This window comes from Chrysochloris asiatica, unplaced genomic scaffold, assembly GCF_000296735.1.
Source record: "Chrysochloris asiatica unplaced genomic scaffold, ChrAsi1.0 scaffold00001, whole genome shotgun sequence".
NCBI lineage: Eukaryota > Metazoa > Chordata > Mammalia > Afrosoricida > Chrysochloridae > Chrysochloris > Chrysochloris asiatica.
Genome location: NW_006408519.1, coordinates 18520807 through 18538457, shown reverse-complemented (window position 1 = coordinate 18538457; position 17651 = coordinate 18520807).

The window sequence follows — 17651 nt, the reverse complement described above, 5'->3', positions numbered from 1 at the left end:
GCAGAGAAACACTGTCAGATGCAACTGGGGAAAAAAAAAAAAGCCTCCTCAATGTAGCGTTGACTATGATTATAACCTTGGAAACCCTATACAGAGTTGCTGTGGGTCAGAACCAGCTTGACAACACATTTAACATAATAACAGCAACACCATTATGAAATATCAGATAATTTCAAAAATACAGAGGATGTGCCAAAATAGAATTTAGGAAAAAAGGCATTAGGGAGAAAAATAGGAACTCCCTGATGGCAGTGTGGTGTTTGAGAGAGAAGAAGCATTGATTGCAAAACTTTGTTGAGACAGTTTTTCTTTTACACCATTGTCTTTGATCCCTTGGTGATGAATCCTAGGAACAAAAACTCATTTATTATTGAATTTTATTCCACTGATCCCAGATCTTCATCATTAATTGGTCTAAGTTTCTTATTTTAGTGAATGAAAGGTTTTGGTAGCAGAATTAAGAAAGATCAGAGTATTCATAAACTAGTTCTAATTTTGTCGATATGTTTTGAATTTGGAATGCTCATAGTTCTTTCCTGTGGAAATGCCCAGCAGCCATTATCTCATGACATAGAATACAATTTAAGGCTGGAGAGAACAATTTTAATAGAGGAAAACATAGTCTCAAAAACCATATGTAGCACAGTTCTACTTAAATACTGATGGCATATTCCTAGCATCATAGCCACACACAAGCATCCACTGTAAAATAAACAGGTAAGTAGGTGGTTGTTAAGTAGGTTGTTGTTGTTAAGTGCCATCAAGTCAGTTCCAACCCATAACAACTCTGTATAGGGTTCGGAACTGTCATAGCTCTTATTTTCTGTTGGTGAGCTTGAACCACCACCCTTGTTCAAACTGACTTTGCAGTCCAGTGCATTAACCTGCAATGCCACAGCAAGACTCCAAGTGGGTGATTTGTTGTTGTCGTTAAGTGCTGTCGAGTCAATTCTGACCCATAGCGACCCTAAACAGGGTTTCCAAGGCTGGAAATCTTTACGGGAACAGAAAGCCTCATCTTTCTCCTGTGGAACAGCTAGTAGTTTCTGACTGCCAACCTTGAGGTTCACAGCCAGATAGATGTTGTTAATATAAAGGCTAAATAATTTTCTCTTTTCTTCTCTTTTTAGTAATATATACTGATGTAACTGTATATTTTGAGATATGAAATTTTTTATTTCCCAAATAGATTTTAAAAATAGTCTTTGGAAGCTACAAAAATAGGGGGCCATATCTGATCTCCTCTGGCTTCAAAAAAGGAAAGGAAAATCAAACTCTACATCTCTCCAAGGCTGACTCCTGTAGGCAAAGTCAGATGGGCCCTCACCCTGCAACAGTTTTTACACTGTCTGACACCAACCATCTCTCCCACGGCACTCTACTTCTTTGTTGGATTTGATAATCCATTGCAATGATCACACAGAATTCACAGACAATACTCATAATTTGGGGTTTATTAAGGGAGTCAATAGGGTAAAAGTCAAGATCAGAAACAACTTAGGATACAACAGTTCTTCGGTCAGGAGCACTTCTCAGCTCGACAGCAGGTATGCTTCGTTTCTATCATTTTTGGCCTATTGGTCATGAGGCACTTTAACTTCTTCCCTCTCCAAGCAAGTGTTACATGCTCCTTTAGCACTGTCTATAAATGCCCAAAGGACACCCATTAATGCAAGACAGCCTTCTGCCAGAAGGCACTCAACTTCACTCAGTTCAGGGTCCAGTAATCAGTCTCCTAACCTCAAAGTCAGCAGTTTGAAACTATGAGCTGTTCTGCGGGAGAAAGATGATGCTCTCTGCTCCTGTAAAGATTTTCAGCCTCAGAAACCCTGTGCAGGGTCACTCTGAGTAGGAAACAACTCCACGGTACTTAACAACAACAACAACAATAGCAACATAAATGTCCAAAGGAAACCCACTAATGCAAGCCAGCCTTCTGCCAGAAGGCACTTGACCTCACTCAGTTCATAGCCCAGTTATCTCATTGCTCTGCTTTGCCATTTCTTTTCTTCTGCTCGAGCTCTGCTCACCACCAATTCTCTGCTCAGAGATCTTCTGTATCATCTCTTGCTGTATCTATATTATTGCTAATTGCTGTCAACTAATTCTGACTCATAGTGACCCTGTATAGGGTTCCCAAGAAGTGGTTGGTGGGTTTGAACCACCAACCTTGCAGTTCAAAACAACTTTGTGGTCCAGTGCTTTATCCTACAGTGCCACACCAAGGCTCCATCTATATATTTAGTCAATTTGATTCCTGTGTATTCTGTCTGGTGAGGTCCATATGCATAGTCATCTTTGATGTTGTTTATAAAAAGTATTTACAATGCATAAGTCATTGGTCTTACAAAGTTTTATCAGATGATCTACAACATTATTTCTGTCATCAATGCCATATTTCCAACTGCTGAGCCTTCTTGTTTCCAACTTTCACATTCCAATAACCAGTAATTATCAATGTATCTTGATTGCATGTTCGATCAATTTCATTTTGACGAAGTTTGGCAGAATTCTTCAATTTCATCATCTTTGGCTTTGAATAATAGCTTTATTTACTGGTCTCTTTTGAAGGCATATGGATATTATCCTATCACTGACAGCATTGTACTTCAAGATAGATCTTGAAACGTTCTTTTTGATTATGAATAAAACACAACTCCTCTTCAATGTGTTGTTCCCAGCAAAATAAAACATATTATTGTCCAATTCAAAGTGGCCAATACCAGTCCATTTCAGCTCACTAATGTTACTGGGGTGTATGAGGCCCTGATTTTCAATGGAAGGTCCTCATCTTTGCTGACCAAGAATGATCAGATTATACAGAGTTTCACAGAAGCTAAAGTTTTAAGGATTTATTGAGAGGAAAAGATCTGGCCAGAAGAGATGAGAAGGGCCCAAGACAACACTAGCCCTTGCCTTCCTGAACAGAGGCTTTGTTGGGGGTTAAAAAGGTTTTAGATGGGGAATGGCATCATCTTTATGCATTGGGGTATATAGGGATATCTGGGAAATGACCTGTTTAGGAGGAGTCATGCTAATTGGGTGTTTTTGCAGCAGTTCTTCAAGATGGATTTCATAGGACAGACCTCTAGTAAAACTTATTCTGGGATGTCGAGCACATGTTATTCTTTGGGAACCCTGTTCATACCCCTCCTAGAAGTAGGTGTTTTCCTCTGTCCCAATAGAATGTAGTCCTTTAAAGTTATGCCAAGGGCACTGGGTAAATCAGTCTGTCCTGTAAAACATCTTATAGAGAATTAAAAGTAGATTTTTTTTTTTTTTCACAAATAAGATTTTTTATTTGTCACCATTAAAAGTCTGAATTTTAAACAGATTCTTGAACCGGTAGCTCATCACCATCAGCTCGTTCAACTTTAGCACCTGTCTCATCTCCAGTAGCTTTTCCAGAACTACTGCCTTCACCATGAAGCTCCATGTGTTTTCCCAACTTAAACTTAGGCTTCTTCAGCATTTTTACTTTCCTAACAAAAACATCATGGAGAGGGTAAATAGACTGGCACGCCTTCTCTATGTCCTTTCCAGTGCTGTCTGGAATCAGTTTATTGACCACTTCTTTCAAGTCATTTGTCTGCACCTCTCGGGTCATGATTTCCATCATTTTCTTCCGGATTTAACGGACCTGTTAGTGCTGAGCATAAGATGTCTTCCAAATCTGGTTGTTGCATTTTTTAGTAAAACCAACACAGAACAGGCGAAGTAAATACATCTGTAGTCTTGACATCAACATGAACTTCAATCATGGTCTGCCATTCTTTGACCATGGAGCACATTTTGTCACGGGTAAGATCCATGCCATGGAAGTTGGTCAGGCGGTTTTTGCCGGGAATCCTCAGTAATTAGCTTGAATTTTCTAAATGCAACTTCATCGTTCTGCAGATCAGCAAGACTCACTTCAAAAACACGACCCTTAAGTCCATCAGATGCAACTTTGGTTCCTTGAGTCCTTGTGACTAGTGTTTTCCCAATATTTCTTATATTGAACATAGCTGGTGCCTTTACATCATACCAATCTTTCTTAGAAAATGGGTCAACCACTTTCTTCTTGGCGCCTTTTTTCCACCTTTTGTAAGTTGCTTGTTCTTGCTAATGGCCATGGTGCTGCTCAGAGAGCCAAAAGGAAAAAGTAGAATTTTAATGGGTGGTTTTCCTTAATGGAACATCCCATTTTACAAGAGAATAAATTTGGAAATTTTAGGGGAGGTTTCTCTTAACAGCATGTCCAGGATGTTGCTGCTCAGGTATACATACTGATCATGTCCCACACAGCTTCACAATTGCTTAAGTAAGGAGGGGCACAGGCCTCAACATTCCTTAAGACTTTGGTCAATACGTGGTTTATGGTTAATCCTGATTTCTGGACCCCTTTTCTCCTTGCTCAAGTGTTACATTTCATTTTTTATGACATAATTTTCCTAGATTTGCTCTTTGTACATTCTTTGTTCAAATTACTAATGGGTATTTCTAACTGTTTTTTCTCATTTTGAGTTGTGCCCCATCAGCAAATGAAAGTTCTGAGAATTTTGCTCCATCCACGTCATTAAAGTCAACTCTATGGGTTAATGCACTCGACTGCAAAGTCAATTTTAACCATAAGATCAGGGGTTCATGCTCACCAGCTGCTCCTCGGAAATCTTATGCATGGTTGCTATGGGTTCGAACCGACTCAATGGCACATTAACAACAAACAACACCTTTAGGAAGCATCTCTTCCCTAGTTTTATTTTGAGTGCCTTTCAACCTGAAGGGCTCATCATCCAGCACTATATCAGACAATGTTCTGCTGCTATTTATAAGGTTTTCAGTATTTAAAAATGATCTACCTCTCATTCTTCCCAATCTGTCTTAGTCTGGTAAGTAAGTCTGCCGAAATCTGTACAACATGGGCATCCCTGCTAGTGTTTAAAATACTGGTGGCATAGCTTCCACCTTCATAGCCACCATACACAAGCCACCACAGTATGACAAATGGATAGATGAATGTTAGCTAATCTTCATAATTTTACTTTTATCCAACTATGTAGGCTTTACTCTCTCACACAGAGTCCGTTGGTTTCTATCAAAATAAACTGGTATACTCTTACTATCCTATAATGATTTTGTTGTGGAGGTCAACTATTTCTCAGAAAATTCTATATTATTCCCACTCTAATGCCTGCCGATAAAGAGTCAAATAATTATGTTATCATTAGACAAAAAATTATTATAGGACTTGATTAATTAGATCGTCTATAATTATGTGAGGAACTAGAGAAGTAACATTTTGAAAAGAAGACATAAAACATACAATGTAAGGCATGAGTTTGTCTTGACATAGATGAATGAATGATCATAAATTGAAATTCAGAAGTTGGATTTACATGTGCATCTACTAGAGTAGGACTGATATGGAGGGGATGTAGAAAGTTGTTAACTCTTCGGATTTTACATCTGTAAGATTGTAAAAAATTAATGTGGTGGTTTTGGTGTTGCTGTTGGTCATTCAGGCTGAAAATCAGGAAGGAAGAACAAGTACAAAAAGGAAGCTTCCTAGCCACTGTAGCTTTCTCTTAGCCTTCTAGTAAGTAGTCATCTTCAAAGTGTAATGGTTATTGCTTTACTTTCACCTTCCAAATGTTGTGAAACTTCACTGTGACCAATTCTAAATATATGGAAGAGAATTCTGGGAAATCAGGTGGAGGATAGAACAATCCAACCCAACATGTGTGCTACAAAATAAGACTTTCATAGGTGATCAAACTGTGGACCTGACTTTTCTCATAGCAAATGTCTAATGATTAACTGAACAACAATAAAAGTTAATGAAAGTGTAATTGAAATTTTAAGAGATTCCTTATCATATCCTTTAGTAGCTACACCAACCCAGCCTTTGTTTATATGATGCAAAAAATGAAGTCATGTATGGTTAAGGAAGTATAATTTGATTTTCATTATAAATATTCAAAATATAACCCTCATGGACAAGGTATTTTGTACTGTTTATGTGATGGAGCTCTGGTAGCGTAGTGATTACAAATCGGGCTGGGAACCGCAAGGTCAGCAGTTCGAAACTACCAGCGGTTCCGCTGGAGAAAGATGAGGCGTTCTGCTCCCGTAAAGATTTACAGCCTCGGAAACAGGGTCGCTATGAGTGGGAACCGACTCCACGGCACTTAACAACAACAATACTGGAAGTAGAGTCTCAAAAGAGGTGACAATCTCACCATAAATTTAGGTCCCACCTCTAAGATCATGGAGCATCAAAGTGCTTTCTATGAGTTATCTCAGTAACAGAATAATAGCTAGTTTAAGTAGAAAGATAGGGGAGAATAAGAAACCATAATATAAATGAAAAAAAAAATCAAGACTATGATTCATAATGGAAAAAACAGGTTTTTTTGTGTGTGTTTTTTTGGGTGTGTGCGTGTGTGTGTGTTTGTTTGTATGTGTGTGTGGCCAGCATAAAGACCAGGAACTAAGTTGTCAGCTCTGTATCCCAAAGTCTTGGATTGTGACTAACGCTATGTGATGTAATGGACAGGCAATTCGCCTGCAGAGATAAAATATCAAAAGAAGACTTCATCAGTCTCAGGGATGCAAACTGAAGTGTTGGTTTGAAAAACATATGGCTGTGAAAGATTACTGGTACAATAGAGTCTGCAGTACTAAGCATACCTTCTCAAGTTGTTGTGAAGTGCCTTCGAGTGGATTCCAACCCATAGCGAACCTGTACAGGGTTTCCAAGGAGCAGCTGGTGAGCTTGAATCACCGACCTTACAGTTCAAACGGCTTTGCTTTCTGGTGCAGTAGCCCCCAGCGCCACACCAGGACTCCAGGTACTGGCCCCCTAAATTGAGGATTAGAAGAATAAAATAATCAGTTCAGCTCAATTACAGCCTGCCTTATTGTTTCCATGTAGAATGAATTGTTGATTTTCTCAATGAAGCAAAGGAAGGAATGGTAAACAGTGACTTAGTGACAAGTTAGAAGTTAATGTCAATGTACAGGGAGACTTCAAATAGTTCTTGGAAAAATGGAAATAAAATATAATGAAGTTTTCCATGAACATTTTGAAGCTCCCTCATATAGGATTACTATTTAACTTGTAAGTAATACTTAAGAGATAAAAATGAAAACTATATTTAAACAAGTACAAAGGAAATGAATATCTAAAGCTTGTTATGCCTACCTAAATCAATATCAAGAAAATGATTTGTCTTTTTAATTTTTATGAAATCTTCTAATTCTGAGTTAGTTACTGTTTTAATCCTATCAGCCCACTCCCTCAGGTATAGCTAAAAGGCAGAGTGATGTGATAGCACATACCTAGACTTGGATTTGAACCTTAGTGATACCATACATTGGTAACCCTATCTTGGGAAGATCATTATTATTTTTTTAAATTTCAATTTCATTACTGTAAAATAAAACAATAATATTTAATATATTTACATGTGGATTTTATGACTGATTTTTCTTTAAAATGCTATAGAGAAATGCTCCCAAACTCTTTTATAGGGAATCTCAGTGTTTCATGAAACTTCCTAGATTAATTGTCTGCAGGATAGGGAAACAGGGATACCAACCGTACAGATACCTCTACTTCAGTTAGCTCTACTTACTATCTGCATTTTCTTGACATTTCATGTACAATTTTGTTTAAAACTAGGGTTAGTGATACAAACTGTAATATACATTTGGATTTTATTTTGTAGTTATGCATATTCATTCCTACATTTCATGTATAATTTTTAGAACATTTTAAAGATTTTTTTGTCTGCAATACAAAAATAAATTGAAGTTTTAAGTTTAAGAATTCACTACAACCAAGATTTTCTGACTTTTAAGTCCAGGGCCTTTGCCCTTTTAAATCTCCCAGCAGTCAAATGAGATAGAAAAGGTAATACCAGGAAATTCAGTTTCAGAGATGTGGTGCAGTTGAACTGAGGGTAATGAACTAGAACTTTCATGACTTAAGCAACACTCTTGCCTTCAAAGCATTCAGGGCCAAGTCTCATTATATCATGGTATATTATGATTTCTTATATATGGTTAGGGTGCTAACCAACTTTCATTCCAGATGCTTTGATTATAATCTGAGCTCTGGTAGCGTAGTGGTTACGATTCGGGCTGCGAACCTTAAGGTCAGCAGTTCGAAACTACCAGCTGCTCCGCGGGAGAAAGATGAGGCTTTCTACTCCTGTAAGGATTTACACCCTCGGAAACCCTGTACAGAGTCGCTATGGGTCGGAACCGACTCGAAGGCACTTAACAACAACAACAACAAGAAGTTAGTTTTGTTTTTTATGCACTAATTTGAGAATATGTACATCTTCAAATCATTTGGTCTTCAGTCCTACTGAACATCACTTTAGCTGGCATTTAAAATTTGAGAAGCGACACATGCAATGAATTGTAATTTTTTCTAATTATTGAATTTCATGTGCTAAACTATGGATCAGAATATTTTTGACAGAATAAAATGCCTATGTAGGATAAGTACTGTACTGCTAACCACAGGTCAGTAGTTCAAACCCACCAGCTGTTCCTTGGAAACCCTATACAGGGTCTCTATGAGTCAGCACCTACTCAGGTGCACTTAATATCAATATAGGTGAGCACTAACATTTCTATAGTATTGAGTATTGCCTTGGAAAAATGGATGTTTGCCTATTTCATAAGGAAATCTTACTGATATTTTTGGACTATTAGAAAGAAAATTAGTTTTAAACCATTAGGCATTCTGTCTCTATGGAATGTGTGTGTGTTCTTCATGTTAAGTTTTATATTGTCATCCTCAGATGTAATTAGTACTTTCTATATTACTCTCCTAACTAATGATAATTATCCTTCACTATGCTTATTCAACATGTATGCTGAGCAAATAATTTGAGAAGCTAGACAGTATATAAAAAAAGAACATAGCATCAGGATTGGAGTAAAGCTCATTAATAACTTGCACTAGGAAGATGACAAGGAACTCTGGTAGCGTAGTGGTTATGAATCAGGCTGCTAATCTCACAGTCAGCAGTTCAAAACTACCAGTTGTTCCGTGGGAGGAAGATGGGGCTTTCTGCTCCCATAAAGATTTACAGCCTCGGAAACCCTGTACAGGGTTGCTATGAGTTGGAACCGACTCCATAGCACTTAACAACAACAACATGAAGATGATACAACCTATACTGCAGAAAGTGAAGAGGACTTGAAGCACTTTCTGATGGAGATCTGAGACTACACTCTTCAATATAGATTATATCTAGGCATAAAGAAAATAGAAATCCTCAAAATTGGGTCCATAATCAGCATCATACTATACGGAGAAAAGAATCAAGTTGTGGAGGATTTCTTGTATCCATAATTAGCACTTACAGAAGCAGCTGTCAGGAAATCTGAACAGTATAGTGCCTTGAGCAAATCTGCTGCAAAATATCTGTTTAAAGTATTAAAAAACAACAGAAGTCATTTTGAACACTGAGATGTGTCTGACCGAAGCCATGGTATTTCAGTCACCACATATGAATGCAAAAGCTGGACAACGAATATGGAAAATGAAAGAGGAATTAATGCCTTTGAATTATGGTGTTGGTGAAGAATTTTGAATATTCCACTGACTACCAGAAAAACAAACAAATCTGTGTTGGAAAAAGAACAGCCATAATCCACCTTAGAAGCAATGATGGTGAACTTTCGTCTCATGTACTTTTAATGTGTCATCAGGAAGGATCAGTCCCTACAGAAGGACATCATGCTTATTAGTAAAGGAGTAGCTGTTGTTGTTATTGTTAAGCACTCTAAAGTCATTTTTGACTCATAGTGACCCTGTTTAAGGAGCTCTGGTAGCGTAGTGGTTACAAATTGGTCTTCCAATCTCACCGTCAGCAGTTCGAAACTACCAGGTGTTCCGCGGGAGAAAGATGAGGCTTTCTGCTCCCTTAAAGATTTACAGCCTTGGAAACCCTGTACAGGGTCCTCGCTATGAGTTGGAACCGACTCCACGGCACATAACAACAACAAGCGACACTGTTTAGGGCTTCTGAAAAGCAACTGGTGGGTTTGAATCGCCAATCTTGTGGTTAGCAGTCCAATGCTTATCCTAAAGTCCCACACCAGGACTCCTAGGTAAACTAGAGAGTCAGTGAGAAAGAAGATCCTCAGTGAGGTACATGGACAGAGTAGTTGCAGCAATGGGCTCCAGCTTAACAATGACGTGAGGATGGAGCTACCGGATTGGGCTGTTTCCTTCTCATGTACTTAGGGACACTATGAGTTGGAACTGACTTGCCAGTACTGAACAGCACATTCTTCTATTCGACTTCCAAACCCAATATAAGACTTCTATGCCATCTTTAGAGTGGAACAAGATATTTATTTTTACAACTAATATTTTCACATTTCTCCATCATGCACTCACACTTTAAACACTTGCAATACTTTTTAAAAAAAAAAAAATCCACATATAACTTAATTCTTATAAATTTTCAGCCCTTTGTTATTTCATTCTTGAGTTAATAGTGGATCAGTTTCTAAATTTTCTTGGACACAGATGCTTTGACCCTTGCTTGTCGGAATTGCTGCCATAAATATGCATTTTCATTAATTTGCGATGTGTGTTCTAGAGTAACATATATTCTAATGTGTGTTCTAGAATAACTAAGAATATTGTAAGAATATATGCTTTAAATAGATCATTTTAAACTTTTTAAATTTAGATTTTAGAGTCTTACTATTTTTCATAGAGCATCTCAAAGTAATATTGTTCCCTGGGTCACATATTGAGAAATTCTGATTTACCTGATGTTTCTTCTTCATGCTTTAGGTACTTGGAAAGATGTACTCCATTAACAGGGAACTTGGAATCAACAGTATAGCTTTTGAAATTCAACTTACAGTCCTTTTTCCTACTGTGAGAAATATAGCTCTACCACATATAAATTGCTATTTGGTCATGATCCTTGTAAAGGAAGACCCAGCAACATAGAAAACTATCTCTTCTTCACTAATGTACAAGGGTGAATTAAAAATTATCCACACTCCGACTATAGAATTTATTTTAACCAACTTTTAATAAAGACAAATGCATAATTTTTCAACATAATTCCTTGCTTTACAATACCCTTTGTCCATCTGCCAACAACCTTTCATATTCCCTTAAAAAAAATGTTTTAGGCTGAGCTGCAAACCATGAATGCACTGCTGTCTTCGCTTATTCATCAAAGGTGAATCTTCATCTATGAAGTGCTGCTTTCAGGAGACCAAACAGGTGAAAATCCAGTGAAGCAAGATCAGAACTATAGGGAGGATGCATTGATACCTCAAAATGACGCTTCTGCGGAGTGTCAACAGTGTGGGCAGAGGTTTGGACGTGCATTGTCATGTAAGGTCAAAAAGCCCTTGATATCAGTCCTCTACATTTAATCCAAAGTTTAGGCTTCAATTATTCAATGAGCATCTCACTGTAATGCACACTGTTGATTGTTGAACCTTTTTCCTGATAGTGTGTCAATACTGGGCCTTGAGAATGCCAACAGACTGTATACGTCAATTTCCTAGCTGATGGTTGACTTTTTAACTTTCTCTTGGTCAGTGATGGAGGATGTTTCCATTCCATACTCTGTCATTTACTCTCACGATTTTTTAAACAGATTTTTACCTTCCTTTGAGTATCAGTCCAAATTTTGTTTGCAGATGTTTAAATGTTTCTGTTTATACTCTTTCATGAACTGTTTTGGTACCCATCTTGCACAAACTTTGAAACCCAAGTCTGTCATGGATTGTTTCATAGGCAGAGCCATGGCTGATTTGCAAATGAATTGTCACATAATCCACTGTCACTTGTCTACTTGACAAAGTCATTTCACATGCATGGTCAGTGTTGTCATCAACCATGGATGTGGATGGGTGTTTTAATATAACCGGAGTGCGGATCATTTTTGACTCATTCTCATTGAGCATTCAAAGCATTTATAATGGATATTAGCTCTTAAATAAGGCTTTAGTTGAAAAGAAGAAAACACAATAATATTTTAATAGGCGTCGCTTATAAATCCTTGAGTTGATACCTCCTCCCTTTGATTGCCTTTATTTTCTGGGTATTTCGATATTTCACATCCAAAATCTTACATATCCTTTAGTACAGCTAACACACAAAACCATATTCTTCTTGCACAGACACTTTGCGTGTCACTCAGAACACAGAAGAAATTATTTCAGCACTTTGTACTTTTATAAATTCTTTCATCCAGGGATCTCATAAAACCTGGCAAACATGATCTCATTATTCCTCAGGATATTCCTGTGAAGTTGGTGGGTGGCCAGTATTGTTATCCAAATTTTGCAGAGTTTTATCCAGTTTACATAATGTATTACCCTTTGTGTTATTCAGCTTTTATGAGTGAGTAATGTGACCAAGGACACAGAGAATACAATGCAGATCTATGAAAAGGACTTGCAGTAACAAGAAAGTCCCAGTGCTTCATCCCTTTAGATGTTTTTAAGTTTCTCTGTTGTAATATGCAATTGCTCAACTCTGACATATCACTTGTACCATTTTTTTTTTTTAACTGCTGCAGTCTTTACAAGGATTATGTTATTTTGCAGTTATCTTTTTTTTTCTCTGAGTCTGGAGTTGAATAGTCTCCATACATAAAATAAAATGTATTCTTTTAGTAGTATTTGAACCCCACTACCAAACCATTGAAATAACGGCGTCATTAAATAATTTTTTTATGTGAACCACACATCAGACATTACTGAGTTTGTTAACTCTCTTAATTGGGCACTTTATACTTAAGAAATAATCTTTTTTAAGTGTTTGTCATTTATTTGATTGTTGAATTACTTAGCAAAAAATCTGACAAAATTTCTTTAAATGCTTAAAAGATTTTAGAAATTTACAATACATTGTGGCGAAGAGATATACAAAGTACAGATCCTGCCTTCAAGGATTTCAGCATAGAGTTGATAAAAAGGAAGAACTACTGTTCATTGTAATTAATAATATGAAAGAGATACGTGTAGTTTGATATGGATCACTATATGCAGTGGGTTATGGGGCATTCATGATATGTATGTAACTTGAACTTGAACAATGTGTATTTAGGGTATATTAGCTTGAACTAAATATTGAAAGCAAAAAAAAAAAATGATAGTGAGTTAAGCAGGTGTTGAAATAGAGAATAAGTCACTATGTCATATTTTGAGTAAAGTATTTTGTGGGGTAAGGGTAGAGACCATTGCTATAATACTTAACAAATAGAACCCAAGGCAAATTCTGTTCTAGGGGTCCCTTTCACTTATAACAAAAATATCTTATCACTTTTTCCCTTAGTGCAAAACAGTACTCTTTGATAAATAAGGAAGAGAATTTGGATAGAGAGGAAAGAAACCTTACGAAAGACCTATACGTACCAGATAAAGAAAGATGCTGCTTTTCTGTCAGCCCTGAGAGAGAGAAGAAGTCTTTTGATGAAACTGAGTAATGTGCACTGCCTTTTGCACTGGCTTTAAGAATATTCAGTACTTTTTGATTAATGTTGTTTTAAAACATAGTTGATTTTTTTTTAAGATGTTGAAGTATAGACAAGTACATGGAAAGCAATATGTGAGAAGGTTTGTGTAGGAAGAAAGAGAGAGAGAGAGAGAATAAGGACATTGAAAACCCCAGAATTCAACTAGCTTGACCTAATCATTATATACATTTTGTGTCAGGTGTACTGATTGGCTCTCTATGAGTTAATAATTCCACTCATTCCTTGATTTATGCCTCAGGAAGTTTTATCTATTTACAACAGGAAACATTTACCAAATTTTTATAACAGCTGAATTTATAATAGAAGAATAATCTGGAAGTCATATAAATTCTTAATAGAGAGAATGAACTGTGTGTGTGTGTGTGTGTGTGTGTGTATATATACATATATGTTGTTGTTGTTGTTAAGTGCCATCGAGTCAGTTCCGACCCATAGCGACCCTGTATATAATATATATATATATACAGTTACAGTACTGAGAATCACAAAGTCATATATATATACATATATGAAATATAAGGTATCATATATCTTTGAAAACCATAAACTAGAGCTACATGAATATCTACTGCAAAAAAAAAAGACAAAAATTGTGAGCTGAAACATTTCAGGTGATGAAACCAATCTCGAAGAAATACAACCAAGAACTAAAAGAAAATTGGAGGTCATTCAACATTCAAAATTGAAGTAAATTTTCTCAAACATGCATCTGTACATAGTCTAATAAAATGATCACAAAAATAAAAAATAAGAAAAATAAAATAATTAGGAAGAATTGTAATTAGATTAGATCAAACATAGGAAAGAAACTAAAGAAAAATATCAGACCACCATAAAGAATAAAAATTATAATATGCCCAAGGAAAAATAGATTCAAATGAAAAAATTAATAGGAAGTATTAATGAATTGAGAGTGAAAACAAATAGAATAAAAATGAAATAAAAATAACAATTTTAAAAGAACAGAGAGAAAGTGGTTGGATAGGAAAACAAAGAGGTATCAACATATTATAGTATTTTGAGAGGAGAAATAAAATAATTGAACAGAATAATTAAAGTATTATAAGAAAATATTCCAGAAATAACAGAAAACTTAAAAATAGTTATCTTTACCATGTTATTGTTGTTAAGTACCTTAGAGTCGGTTCCGACTCATAGTGACCCTGCACAGGGTTTCCGAAGCTGTAAATCTTTACGGGAGCAGAAAGCCTCATTTTTCTCCCGCAGAACGGCTGGTAGTTTCAAATTGCCAACCTTGAGGTTAGCAGCCAGATTCGTATTTAAACATCAAGGTCAGCAGTGCAAACTCACCAGCCGTTTCTCGGAAAATCTATACAGGGTTGCGATGGGTCGGAAACTACTCAACGGTAATTAACAACATTTATCTAAGAAATTCTTGTGGCACAGTGGGTTAAGCAGTAGGCTGCTAAGGGAAAAGTGATGGTTCAAACTCATTAGAAGTCCCATGGGAGAAATACGAGGTTATCTGCGACCACAAAGATGTACAGTCTTGGATGCCTTAAGGAGAAATTCTACTCTGTTCTAGCGGGTCACTGTCAGGTCGCTTTGAGTAGGAAGCGACTAGACAGCAGTGGGTTTTATCTGTTTACCTACCTGTGTGTCAGGACTCCTGGTGTGGCACTGTAGCATCGGCACAGGACTGCTAATCACAAAGTCAAAAGTTCAAGGCCACCAGCTGCTCCTTGGAAACCCTATTTAGGGCTGCTATGAGTCAGAACCTACTTGGTGGTAGCTACAACAATGACAAAAACTTCTGTGTCTATTAAACTCCTTAAACAATTGGCAAAAATATCAATTTTGAGACAAACCACAGTAAAATATTGTATTACAAAAAAAGTCCTTACAATTTGAAGAAAAAATCTTAAAATTACATGTTTTTGTTGATAAACTCAGTCAAGTCAGTTTCGATTCATCTTGACCCTGTACAGGGTTTCCAAGGAGCAGCTGACTCGATTGAACTGATGACCTTGTAATCCTGTGCTTATCCTACATAGCTACACCAGGATAAGAGAATGAAAATTAGGTTGGCTGTAGTCTTTGCAAGAACATTTTCAAAGGAAGGCAAAAGTATAACACTTGCAGGAAATTTAAGGGGCAAAAATGTGAATGTCAAAGATAGTATATATAGCCAAGCTGTCTTTCAAATATTCTAACTCAAAATACACAAACAGAAACAGTTTTAACTATACAAGAACATAGAGAAAACTGTTATATGATCCCTCCCTGAGAAATCTCCTAGAGGATGAGTTTTAATTCAAAAAGGGATAACCTAAGAATTCTGGGACACTTAATTGTGCTCATGAGAAACCTGTACATAGACTAAGAGGTAGTTGTTCTAACAGAACAAAAGAATACTGAATGGTTTAAAATTAGGAACTGTGTCCACCAAGGTTGTGTCCTTTCACCATACTTCTTCAATCTGTATGCTGAGCAAATAATTCAAGAAACTGGATTATATTAAGTAAAACATGTAAGTAGAGCTGGAGGAAGACTCATTAACAACATGCGATATATAAATGACACAACCCTACTTGCTGAAAACTTAAGAGGCCTTAAAATACTAAATGGTGAAGATCAAAGACCACAGTCTTCAGTATAGCTTGCACCTCAATGTAAAGAAAAGAAAAATTATCATCACTGGACCAATAAACAACATACATATAAATGGAGAAAAGATTGAAGATGTCAAAGATTTCATTTTGCTCAGATCAACCATCAACAACCACAGAAACAGCAGTCAGGAAATCAAATGACATATTGCATTAGGCAAATCTGCTGCACAAGACCTCTTTAAATTGTTGAAGAGAAAAGATATCTGTTTGAGGACTAAAATGTGCCTGACCCAAGCCATGGTATTTTTAATAACCTCAAATGCATGTGAAAGTTGGACAATGAATAAAGATGACAGTAGAAGAATTGATGCATTTGAGTTATGGTGTTGGTGAAGAATATTAAAATTACCGTGGGCTATCGAAAGGACAAATAAATCTGTGTTGGAGGAAGTGCAGCCAGTGTGCTCCTTAGAAGCCAGGATAGCGAGGCTTCACCTCCATTACTCAGACACATTATCAGGAGGGACCAGTCCCTGGACAAGAACATCATTCATGATAAAATGGAGGGTCAGTGAAAGAGAAATGCCCCCAGTGAGATGGATTGGCAGAGAGGTAGCAGCAATGGGCTCAAGCGTTGCAACGATTGTAAGATTGGCGCAGGACTGGACAGTGTTGTGCATAAGGTTGCTATTAGACGGAACCTGACAACAACAACCTAAGAAATTTCATCAAAGTAACTTATGGTTAACATTTATTATATTTAATTGTATACGTATGATTAAAGCAAGCATCAGTATGCAAAAAAAAAGAACAATTATGAAGTTTGTATGATCTGACAAAGTAGATGGTTGTTATTAAGCACTGTTAAATTGATTCCAACTCATAGTGACCCTATATAGGCTTTTGAGGAGCAGGTGTTAGGTTTGAACTGCCAATCTTATGGTTAATAGTCCAGTGCTTATCCTACAGTGCCACACCAGGACTCTGGCAAAGTATAATAAATAGATATAGAGAAAGAAAGAAAGAAAGAAAGAAGGAAGGAAGGAAGGAAGGAAGGAAAGAAGGAAGGAAGGAAGGAAGGAAGGAAGGAAGGAAGGAAGGACATAAGAAAAGACTGAAAAGTAAGAGAGTATGGGGAAAGAAGAACAAGACAATTAATTATTATGTCAAAGGTCTCTATCTAAAACTGGCAGACCAGATAGTAAAATTTTATATAAGCACCATAAGGAATATAAATACAAAGATAGCACTCTAACTGAAATACAAAATCTAAATGAAATTAAAAAACAAACAGAAAACCAGATACATGAAACAGTAAAGAAGCACAATAAGGACAACATAATGCATGCCATAGTCCACACCTCACACCCCCCAAAATAAATAAAAATATTGCCTTTGAGTTGATTCTGATTCATGGAGACCTTCTGAGTACCAGAGCAGGCTGCTCCATCGTTTTCTTCATTGTAATTGTTTATGGAAGCAGATTGTGATGCTTTTCTTTTCCAGAAATGTTGGGTGATCTAGTGCATACCATCTGCACCACCCAGAGAAC